Below are 11,324 nucleotides of genomic sequence, written 5' to 3'. Positions count from 1 at the left end.
CCTCTCCAGGATGTACTCTGTCCAAAATTTAATCCAGATCAGGTAACTGTTGGGCTATGAAAAGCTAACAGACAGACAAGACACACTTTCACATTTATAATATTATAAGTATGGATATTTTGTGCCTTAGTGAAACTCACTAGGTTATGAAGAAACTATCGCTGAAAGAATTACTAAAATAAATCAATTTCAAAATTAAACTTTATTGTAGGGCAATTTCATGTAGTAACTAAGTAATGTCTCAGTGCCTCTACCACCAGTTCCAAGTGCAGACTTTACTGAGAAGCGCTGGTCAAGAACATCTTTAACTCACTACATGAAGAAACTATCACTGCAAGAGTTATTGAAATTAGTAGATGAGGTTTTAGATTTAATTTAATTCATTTTAGTTTTTAATTTAATCATTACTATTTTTAACCCCCGACCCAAAAAGAGGGGTGTTATAAGTTTGACGTGTGTATCTGTGTATCTGTCTGTGGCATCGTAGCGCCTAAACGAATGAACCGATTTTAATTTACTTTTTTTTGTTTGAAAGGTGGCTTGATCGAGAGTGTTCTTAGCTATAATCCAACAAGTGTAAATTAAAAATTTTCAACACCCCCGACAAATCATTTTCAAATAAATAATTATGTATATCTAGGCAACGTCCATCTTGACAGCTTGACATTTGTCAATTGACACTTGAATATTATGAACCTAAGGGTTATCTAACCTTTTCTACAAGAAAACTAGAAAATAGCTGATAACTTTTAAACGGCTGAACCAATTTTTTTGGATTATAGCTAAGAACACTCTCGATCAAACCACCTTTCAAACAAAAAAAAACTAAATTAAAATCGGTTCATTCGTTTAGGCGCTACGATGCCACAGACAGATACACAGATACACAGATACACACGTCAAACTTATAACACCCCTCTTTTTGGGTCGGGGGTTAAAAAAAATGGTTCAGCCGTTTAAGAGTTATCAGCTCTTTTCTAGTTTTCTTGTAGAAAAGAAGGTTAGATAAACGTCAATTGACAAATGTCAAGCTGTCAAGATGGACGTTGCCTAAATACATAATTATTTATTTGAAAATGATGTATTGGAAAACTCAAATAATTTGGAATTTTAAATTGGAAAAAAGAATTAAACAAGTGTAAATTAAAAAATTTCAACACCCCCGACCAGTGAAGGTTACAGTAACTAGAAAAGAGCTGATAACTTTCAAACTATTCCGCGCCAACAATCCAAAGTATCTGAGTTTTCCAAAACATCATTTTCAAATAAATAATTATGTATTTAGGCAACATCCATCTTGACAGCTTGACATTTGTCAATTGACATAATATTATAAACCTAAGGGTTATCTAACCTTCTTTTCTACAAGAAAACTAGAAAAGAGCTGATAACTCTTAAACGGCTGAACCATTTTTTTGGATTATAGCTAAGAACACTCTCGATCAAGCCACCTTTCAAACAAAAAAAACTAAATTAAAATCGGTTCATTCGTTTAGGCGCTACGATGCCACAGACAGATACACAGATACACAGATACAGACACACAGATACACACGTCAAACTTATAACACCCCTCTTTTTAACCCCCGACCCAAAAAGAGGGGTGTTATAAGTTTGACGTGTGTATCTGCGTATCTGTGTGTCTGTGTTTAGGCGCTACGATGCCACAGACAGATACACAGATACACCGACACACAGATACACACGTCAAACTTATAACACCCCTCTTTTTGGGTCGGGGGTTAAAAAGAACATTTTACACCAATTGAAAACAATTGGTCTACAAAGACCAAAGTTTAGATTTAAGTTAGTTTTTAATTTAATTTAATTATTTTTATTTGTTTTTAGTTTTAACAATTTAGATGTAAGTTTATTTTATAAATAAATCCATTATGTTGATTTCTGATTCATTATTGAACTTTGTCTTGTTTCTATCTAGGTCCAGGTAGCAAGATACAAGTTCAAGCCTCAAGGCATGTGATATTGCTGAGTGAATGCAGTTGAAGTCTTCGCAGTCAACGATGTGGCGCCATCATTTTCTTCATTTAAAAAGATTCCGACGAATTGAGAACCTCCTCCTTTTTTGGAAGTCCGTTAAAATGTAGGTAAAAAGATTGTTAAATTAGTACTTACTCAAAATCAATCAATAAAGTATAGAACATCATTCATCTAGACTAATAATAATAATTAATAAGTTGCGTAGTACGAAGTAAAGACCCATATTACAAACACTAGCTGTGCCCGCGACTTCGTTCGCGTGGAATAGTGACTTTTCGGGCAGCATGTACGTTAAAAATGGTCGCCGTGATTCTTTAAATTGACAACTTTTTTTATTTATGAACCGATTGACATGAAATAAACACTAAATGTTAAGTGAAGCTTACTACAATATATTAGTGAAAACCGTATCTAAATCGAATAAGTCGTTTCTGATATTAGCGTGCACAAACACACAGACAAACAGACAAAAAAAAAATACAATTTCGGGTTCGGCATCGATATAATAACAACCCCTGCTACTTTTTTTTTATATATTTCCATTGTACAGACACCACTTTTCTACAATTTTATTATATGTATAGATTACTATAAGGTCTCATATTGCGCTCCAAAGCATAGTGTAGGTTCCACCAATCTAAGTGTGAACAATGACATTTAAAAGTAGGGTGAGCGATATTTATTAACCCCCGACCCAAAAAGAGGGGTGTTATAAGTTTGACGTGTGTATCTGTGTATCTGTGTGTCTGTGTATCTGTGTATCTGTGTATCTGTGTATCTGTCTGTGGCATCGTAGCGCCTAAACGAATGAACCGATTTTAATTTAGTTTTTTTTTGTTTGAAAGGTGGTTTGATCGAGAGTGTTCTTAGCTATAATTCAAGAAAATCGGTTCAGCCGTTTGAAAGTTATCAGCTCTTTTCTAGTTACTGTAACCTTCACTTGTCGGGGGTGATATAAATTTTTAATTTACACTTGTAATATATTATATTTCCATGGTTTGAAGGCAACTTTATTGTATTCATGTCGCGGAGTTTTCGTAGACTTATACAATCCTGTATAGGTATTGAAATTAATAAGTTCATGACAGTAGTTCATCATGTTATACCTATCTTGTACGATGGTACCGATTTTAAAGGCTAAAAAGGTTTATTTTGAAGAGTTACAGAGTACGAACTACTCACTAAGGCCTTTTGCACATTATAAGCTACTGACACTGTGCAAGAAAATCTGACAGGAAAAAAATCTTGTGAATGATATCATATACCAATACGACTCAATTTCCTACAAGACATTTCTCATACGACAAGAAATTCACGAGTACGAAAAACCCTCGGTGCGCGAGTCTGACTCGAACTTGGCTGGTTTTTGGACTTAAATTAAAAATTTAAGAAACCGCCAACACAAAAACCTCTAAAAAGTAAAAAATAATAAATAAGTAAGTTATAATTAAGTATGTATGGCTTTTTAAGTTTAATACAAATAGTAAAGTTTTTAACAAATGACGAGATGGAAATGGGACGAAATGAGAATGGGACGAGAGGCGAACGTGGGACAACTTGCTTACAAACCAATCAAAGACTTCCCGTGGGATTCCTAATTTTGGGGTATACATCATATAGCAGTAGACAAGTGTTATTGCAATTAGATCACTTATTCCTCGTATTTCATTCTATTTGCCGAATATTTCAGGGATTTTAGCAGAATGCGCTAGAAGATATGGCGGAAGGCGCTAGAGCACACCAGAGCACATTTCCAGTGGAATAAATGTAAGTATTTTAATCAAATTTTAATAAATCTCTGAGGGTATTTAACTAGGTGCTAACTAGCCGACTTTATTGTTAACTAGCTGACGCCCGCGACTTTGTCCGCGTAGATTTAGGTTTTTCGAAGTTCCGTGGGAACTCTTAGATTTTCTGGGATAAAAAGTAGCCTATGTGCTAGTCCAGGATATTATCTATCTTTATTTCGAATTTCAGCCAAATCCGTCCAGTAGTTTTTGCGTGAAAGAGTAACACACACACACACGCACGCACAGACCCGCGCACGCACTCGCACTCACCCACTGACGCACCCTCTCACACTCACACTCACACTCTCTCACACACACTCTCTCACTCACACTCACTCACACTCCCACTCTCTCACACTCTCTCACACTCACTCACACTCCCACTCTCTCACACTCTCTCACACTCACTCTCACACACTCACACACACTCACACTCTCTCACACTCACTCTCTCACACTCACACTCACTCTCACACACACTCACTCTCACACACACACTCTCACACACACACTCACTCTCACACACACACACTCACTCACTCTCACACACACACACTCACTCTCACACACACACACTCACTCTCACACACACACACTCACTCTCACACACACTCACTCTCACTCACTCTAACACTCACACTCACATTCACTCTCACACTCACTCTCACACACTACACACTCACTCTCACACACTACACACTCACACACTACACACTCACACACACACACGCACGCACGCACATACGCACACACACAAACACACTCGCACACGCGCGCACTCTCACATGCACACACTCACACGCACACTCACATGCACACACTCTCACACGCACACACTCTCACACGCACACACTCCTACACCCACACACTCTTACACTCACACTCTCAAACTCACGCTCTCTCAAACTCACGCTCTCTCACTCACGCTCTCTCACTCACGCTCTCTCACACTCACACTCACACTCTCTCACACTCACACTCTCTCACTCACTCCCTCACACTCACACTCTCACACTCACACTACACTCTCACACTCACACCACATTTACACTCTTACACTCACACTCTCTCAAACTCACGCTCTCTCACACTCACACTCACACTCTCTGACACTCACACTCTCTCACACTCACACTCTCTCACACTCACACTCTCACACTCACACTACACTCTCACACTCACACTACACTCACACTCACACTACACTCTCACACTCACACTACACTCTCACACTCACACTACACTCTCACACTCACACTACACTTTCACACTCACACTCACACTCACACTCACACTCACACTCTCTCACTCACACTCTCACACTCACACACTCACACTCTCACTCTCACTCTCACACTCTCACTCACACCCTCACACTCACTCTCTCACACTCACACTACACTCTCACACTCACACTACACTCTCACACTCACACTCTCTCACACCCTCACACTCTCTCTCACACCCTCACACTCTCACACTCACACTTTCTCACACACACACACACTCTCACACACACACACACTCTCACACACACACTCACTCTCACGCACACACACTCTCACACTCACTCTCACACACTCACACACTCACACCTCACACCTCACACACTCACACCTCACACACACGCACGCACACACACAAACACACGCACACGCGCGCACTCTCTCACATGCACACACTCACACGCACACTCACATGCACACACTCTCACACGCACACACTCCTACACGCACACACTCTTACACTCACACTCTCTCAAACTCACGCTCTCTCAAACTCACGCTCTCTCAAACTCACGCTCTCTCAAACTCACGCTCTCTCACTCACGCTCTCTCACTCACGCTCTCTCACTCACGCTCTCTCACTCACGCTCTCTCACTCACGCTCTCTCACTCACGCTCTCTCACACTCACACTTTCTCACACTCACACTCTCTCACACTCACGCACGCGCACACACACACACACACGCACGCACACTCTCTTACTTTCGCCGTTATAATATTAGTGTGATGAGACGAGTTGTGAATGATATTAGTGTGATGAGACGAGTTGCGGATGAAATGAGGCCGATGTAGTGAATGGAACGAGAATCGAAATATGAACGGGACGAGATGGGAACAAGATGAGATTCGAATGGGACAAGCTGCGAATGGGACCATTTGCTAATAAACCAATCAAAGACTTCCCGTGGGATTCGTTAAAACTTGGGTTGTAAATGCGGACGAAGCCGCGGGCATCGTATTATAGTAGTAGATACGTTGTGTAGTTGCAATTATTACTTATTCCTTGTATTTCATTCTATCTGCCGAATATTCCAGGGATTTTGGCAGAATGTGCTAGAAGATATGGCGGAAGGCGCTACAGGATACCAGACCAGAATTCTAGAGGAATAAATGTAAGCATTTTATTTAAGTTTTTTTCCTCTATATCTCTTCATTATCTTAAGTCAGGGTATTAAGTATATATTAAACCTTTGCGGTCGGAATGATACTGCCGAACTTTATACAGCACACTATAAGAACGACACAGTACACTGATGGTACACCACAAGAATATTTGGGTAGTTTTGCGTATAGCGGTCGGAGAGAGTATAAGTAGATTATTACGGCATGAGCAATGAGCAATGTATGAAGCAACCAGTGAATCCAAGCGGCATTATTGGGAGAAAACACTTCCGAGCCCGCCAGAGAAACAGGCTCCAAGCTGGGTTAAAGATGAGTTTAGGCTGAGCTTATCTACATAGCGTATAATGTTAGCAATTAAGTCTGCAACCATATTTACGCAACTGCTGAGAAGTAGGCCAGTAAGCGGAAAAGCTGTGAAGCTTCAACAGTTTTAGTTTTTTATGTAGTCTTACAAGTTTCCCTTTGATCATCAATTTTTTAAGGAAAATAAACCCTGGAACCTTACTGGGGTTACTGGACCACAACCCATAAGTTTTTGTTTTTGAAATTAATTCACTGGTTTTAGGGTTCTGTACCTCAAAGGTTATAGGATCACTTTGTTGTTTGTCTGCCTGTATCTGTCTGCCCGTCCGTCCGTCCGTCCGTCCGTCCGTCGTGTCTGTCAAGAAAACTTAAAGGTAACTTCCCGTTGACCTAGAATCATGAAATTTGGCAGATAAGTAGGTCTTAAAGCATAAGTAAAGTGGTTACATCACACATACGAGTAAAAAAATTAAAATGTGTTCTATAACTAAAGCGATAGCTATATGATATTTACTAAATCACATATAGATGGCGCTGTTGTCATTATTTTGCAGTATTGCATATAAAATGTTAAAATATTTTGTACGATGGTACAGAATACTTCGAATGCGAGTTCGACTCGCACTTGACTGGTTTTTAAAAATCCCCTATTTGTAATATTTTTTTGAATTTGAAATATTTATGTTCAGTCATTCAGAGAAGGCTTTGTCGGACGGACAAATGCCAATACACCTCAGTAGACCCTTGAGGCCTCGCTTTACTCCATGTCAATTATTTCTTGTTACTCAATTCTATTTGCCGACTATTTCAGGGGAGCTTTGCGCCTGGTGCCAGATCAGAATTCCAGTGAAGCTAAATATATGGTAAGCAAGAAACCAAAAGCTTAATTTGCTATAATCCGCTAAACCTGCCAAAGTATGGTGCAACATGCAGCATGCGATTTACACCGCCCGCCTTTCCACTGCTAAACATGTAGGAAAAGCCAGCCACCAAGCAAGCAACACGCAGCACCACACAGATCCCAAACCTCTCGACGTACGTTTCGCCCCACACAGTATTAAACACAATAATGAAGGTTTCAGTTAGGCAGCGGAGGGGTCGGTTGGGAGTAAAGGGAAGTATTTAAGACTGCATTTGACACGATCGTCATTTTCGAATGGTTTTGGGATTTATGCCGCGTGGTGGTGGTGCCAATTGACTTATCCGACTGCGGTGAAGCCCAAAAGCTGATCTTGTATGTACATCCGTTTGTTATTGTCTGCAACGGCTCAACTGATTTTTATCCCCCGACCCAAAAAGAGGGGTGTTATAAGTTTGACGTGTGTATCTGTGTATCTGTCTGTGGCATCGTAGCGCCTAAACGAATGAACCGATTTTAATTTAGTTTTTTTGTTTGAAAGGTGGCTTGATCGAGTGTTCCATCCAAAAAAATTGGTTGAGCCGTTTAAGAGTTATCAGCTCTTTTCTAGTTTTCTTGTAGAAAAGAAGGTTAGATAACCGTTGGGTTCATAATATTATGTCAATTGACAAATGTCAAGCTGTCAAGATGGACGTTGTCTAAGTACATAATTATTTATTTGAAAATGATGTTTTGGAAAACTCAGATACTTTAGATCGTAGGCGCGGAATAGTCCAAGAAAATCAGTTCAGCCGTTTGAAAGTTATCAGGTCTTTTCGGTCTTTTCTAGTTACTGTAACCTTCACTTGTCGGGGGTGTTATAAATTTTTAATTTACACTTGTGATTAAATGACATTAAATTGTTCTTGATGACGCGAGATGGCGGATTTTGATGCGTTGTAATGTTGCAAACTGTAGTCAGGGTTCTTTTGCAAATGATGAAAATGATTTGTTTTTAAATAATGATTATTTTATTAGGTTTTCGGTGCTGTGATGGTGTCTTCCGTGTTGGATGCGGCTCAGTAAAGCTGATTCCAGTCTGTAGAACTCTGGGGAAATTGTGAAGGTAAGTGATCTTTCTACTATTAATATTGGGGGAAGGTTGCTATGATTGGACCACTTAACTTCACGGCTTATAAGTTAAATAGACTTAAATGAAACCAGTTTACAAGTTAAACTCAAATTAACTTATTCACAAACGTATTATCTATACATATAATACAAGTGTAAATTAAAAATTTTCAACACCCCCGACAAGTGAAGGTTACAGTAACTAAAAAAGACCGAAAAGACCTGATAACTTTCAAACGGCTGAACTGATTTTCTTGGTCTATTCCGCGCCTACGATCTAAAGTATCTGAGTTTTCCAAAACATCATTTTCAAATAAATAATTATGTATTTAGGCAACGTCCATCTTGACAGCTTGACATTTGTCAATTGACACTTGAATATTATGAACCTAAGGGTTATCTAACCTTTTCTACAAGAAAACTAGAAAATAGCTGATAACTTTTAAACGGCTGAACCAATTTTTTTGGATTATAGCTAAGAACACTCTCGATCAAGCCACCTTTCAAACAAAAAAAAACTAAATTAAAATCGGTTCATTCGTTTAGGCGCTACGATGCCACAGACAGATACACAGATACACAGATACACACGTCAAACTTATAACACCCCTCTTTTTGGGTCGGGGGTTAAAAATAGTAGAAAAGTTGTGCCTGTACAATGGAAATATATATAAAAAAAGTAGCAGGGGTTGTAATTATATTAGATGCCGAACCCGAAATTGTAATTAATTTTTTTTTGTCTGTTTGTCTGTGTGTTTGTGCACGCTAATATCAGAAACGGCTTATTCGATTTAGATACGGTTTTCACTAATATATTGTAGTAAGCTTCACTTAACATTAAATGTTTATTTCATGTCAATCGGTTCATAAATAAAAAAGTTATGTCAATTTAAAGAATCACGGCGAACATTTTTAACGTACTACACGCCTCGCGCCTGAGCGTCCGTGGCTATATAAAACGCGGTCACTATTCCACGCGAACGAAGTCGCGGGCACAGCTAGTATTATAATAAAACAAATGACACTTTTTCGACTTAACTGTTTCTTTGGAAGTCGTCTTTGGACCATGGTCATTGTTCACGGCACTTAGGGATCTTCTAACAAAACGTCGAGGCTTCGACGTCACTGGCAGGCGTCAAATGGTACATTTGACTCAGGTGCCCAAAGTAGCCCTATTTTTTTTGGGTTCTGTACCTCAAAAGGCAAAAATGAACCCTTATAGGATCACTTTGTTGTCTGTCTGTCTGTCTGTCTTTCTGTCGGTCGGTCGGTCGGTCGGTCGGTCGGTCGGTCGGTCGGTCGGTCGTTCGTTCGTTCGTTCGTGTCTGTCGAGTCTGTCCAGAAAACCTATAGGGTACTTCCCGTTGACCTAGAATCATGAAATTTTGATTTATCGTGCAAAATGTCGAGAAAAATACCTGAGTACGGAACTCGATGCGCGAGTCTGACTCGCACTTGGCCGGTTTTTTTGTCACCATAGCCTAATGTTTGACATAATATTATCCTCATTCAGGATCAAACCGAGAGTTCGCTCTCTCAAGTTCATTCATTGGACTCCTAGCAAGAGTAAGAGTAGTAGTAATAGAGTACCTCCCTACTGCAAAAGGAATGAAGGAACCCTTGGTCTGTCTGTCGGTCGGTCAAGACTAGCGGAATCAAAACCTACAGGGTACTTGCCCGTTGAGCTACATTCTATGGAGTCTTCTCTCTGGGCTGGTTTCCGCACTTAAACGTTTCCGTCTGTTGTGCGTATTCTATGGAGTCATGAAATTGTCCGTCATTTACTTGCAGTTTCACGCAAAAGTGTTATTTGGAATATTTTTTTTTGTTTGAAACTTCGCAGTTGGTCCCATTTAAAGGCGAAGATCTGATGAATATCTTCGGAGATGGAGAACAGAACTCCGCAATGGATAAAACTCAATTGCTCGCGATCAGTGTGATATTTATTAGTGTTATTTTAATAGTGCAGTGGGGCCACTAAAAATTGTTAAATAAAAAAATTTCAAAAGAAAAATAAAACCAACTTCAAAAATCACAAACACTAAAAAGTAAAAAATAACTTTTTACTTAAAGTACTTTTAAAAAGTAAAAAAATAACTTTTTACTTAAGTAACGTGCGTCGAGTGTTGGGATTTGTGTGGTGGTGCGTGTGGCTTGCTTGGTGGCTGGCTTTTGCTGCATGTTTATCAGCGGGAGGGCGTGCGGTGCATGTCGCATGCTGCATGTTGCACTATACAGATTTCTTTGGTTTGGCGGATTATAGCAAATTAAGCTTTTGGTTCCTTGTATATCATGGATTTTCGCAAAATAACGCCTGCTTTTATTAACCGACTTCCAAAAAAGGAGGAGGTTCTCAATTCGTCGGAATCTTTTTTTTTTTACTAAAAAATTTTCAAAAGAAAAATAAAACCGACTTCAAAAACGACAAACACTAAAAAGTAAAAAATAACTTTTGTTTAGCTACACGTGTAATGCACCTAGGTATGAAGTCGAGCGAGCATATTAAAACAAAATTAGAAATCCAAGAGTGAAGCTCGCCCGACTTCATACCTAGGTGCATTACACGTGTAGCTAAACAAAAGTTATTTTTTACTTTTTTGTGTTTGTCGTTTTTAAAGTCGGTTTTATTTTTCTTTTGAAAATTTTTTATTTCACAATTTTTAGTGGCCCTACTGTACTATAATATGCTGTGCCCAGTTAAAACCCTACTGTTTACTAAGCTATTACACTGATCGCGAGCAATTTGCTCCTATCCATTGAGGAGTTCTGTTCTCCATCTCCGAAGATATTCATCAGATCTTCACCAAATTTATATGGGACCACCTGCACAGTATACCCTTTCAAACAAAAAAAA

Source organism: Maniola jurtina, chromosome 9 (genome assembly GCF_905333055.1).
Source record: "Maniola jurtina chromosome 9, ilManJurt1.1, whole genome shotgun sequence".
Taxonomy (NCBI): domain Eukaryota; kingdom Metazoa; phylum Arthropoda; class Insecta; order Lepidoptera; family Nymphalidae; genus Maniola; species Maniola jurtina.
This window is presented reverse-complemented; position numbering follows the sequence as displayed.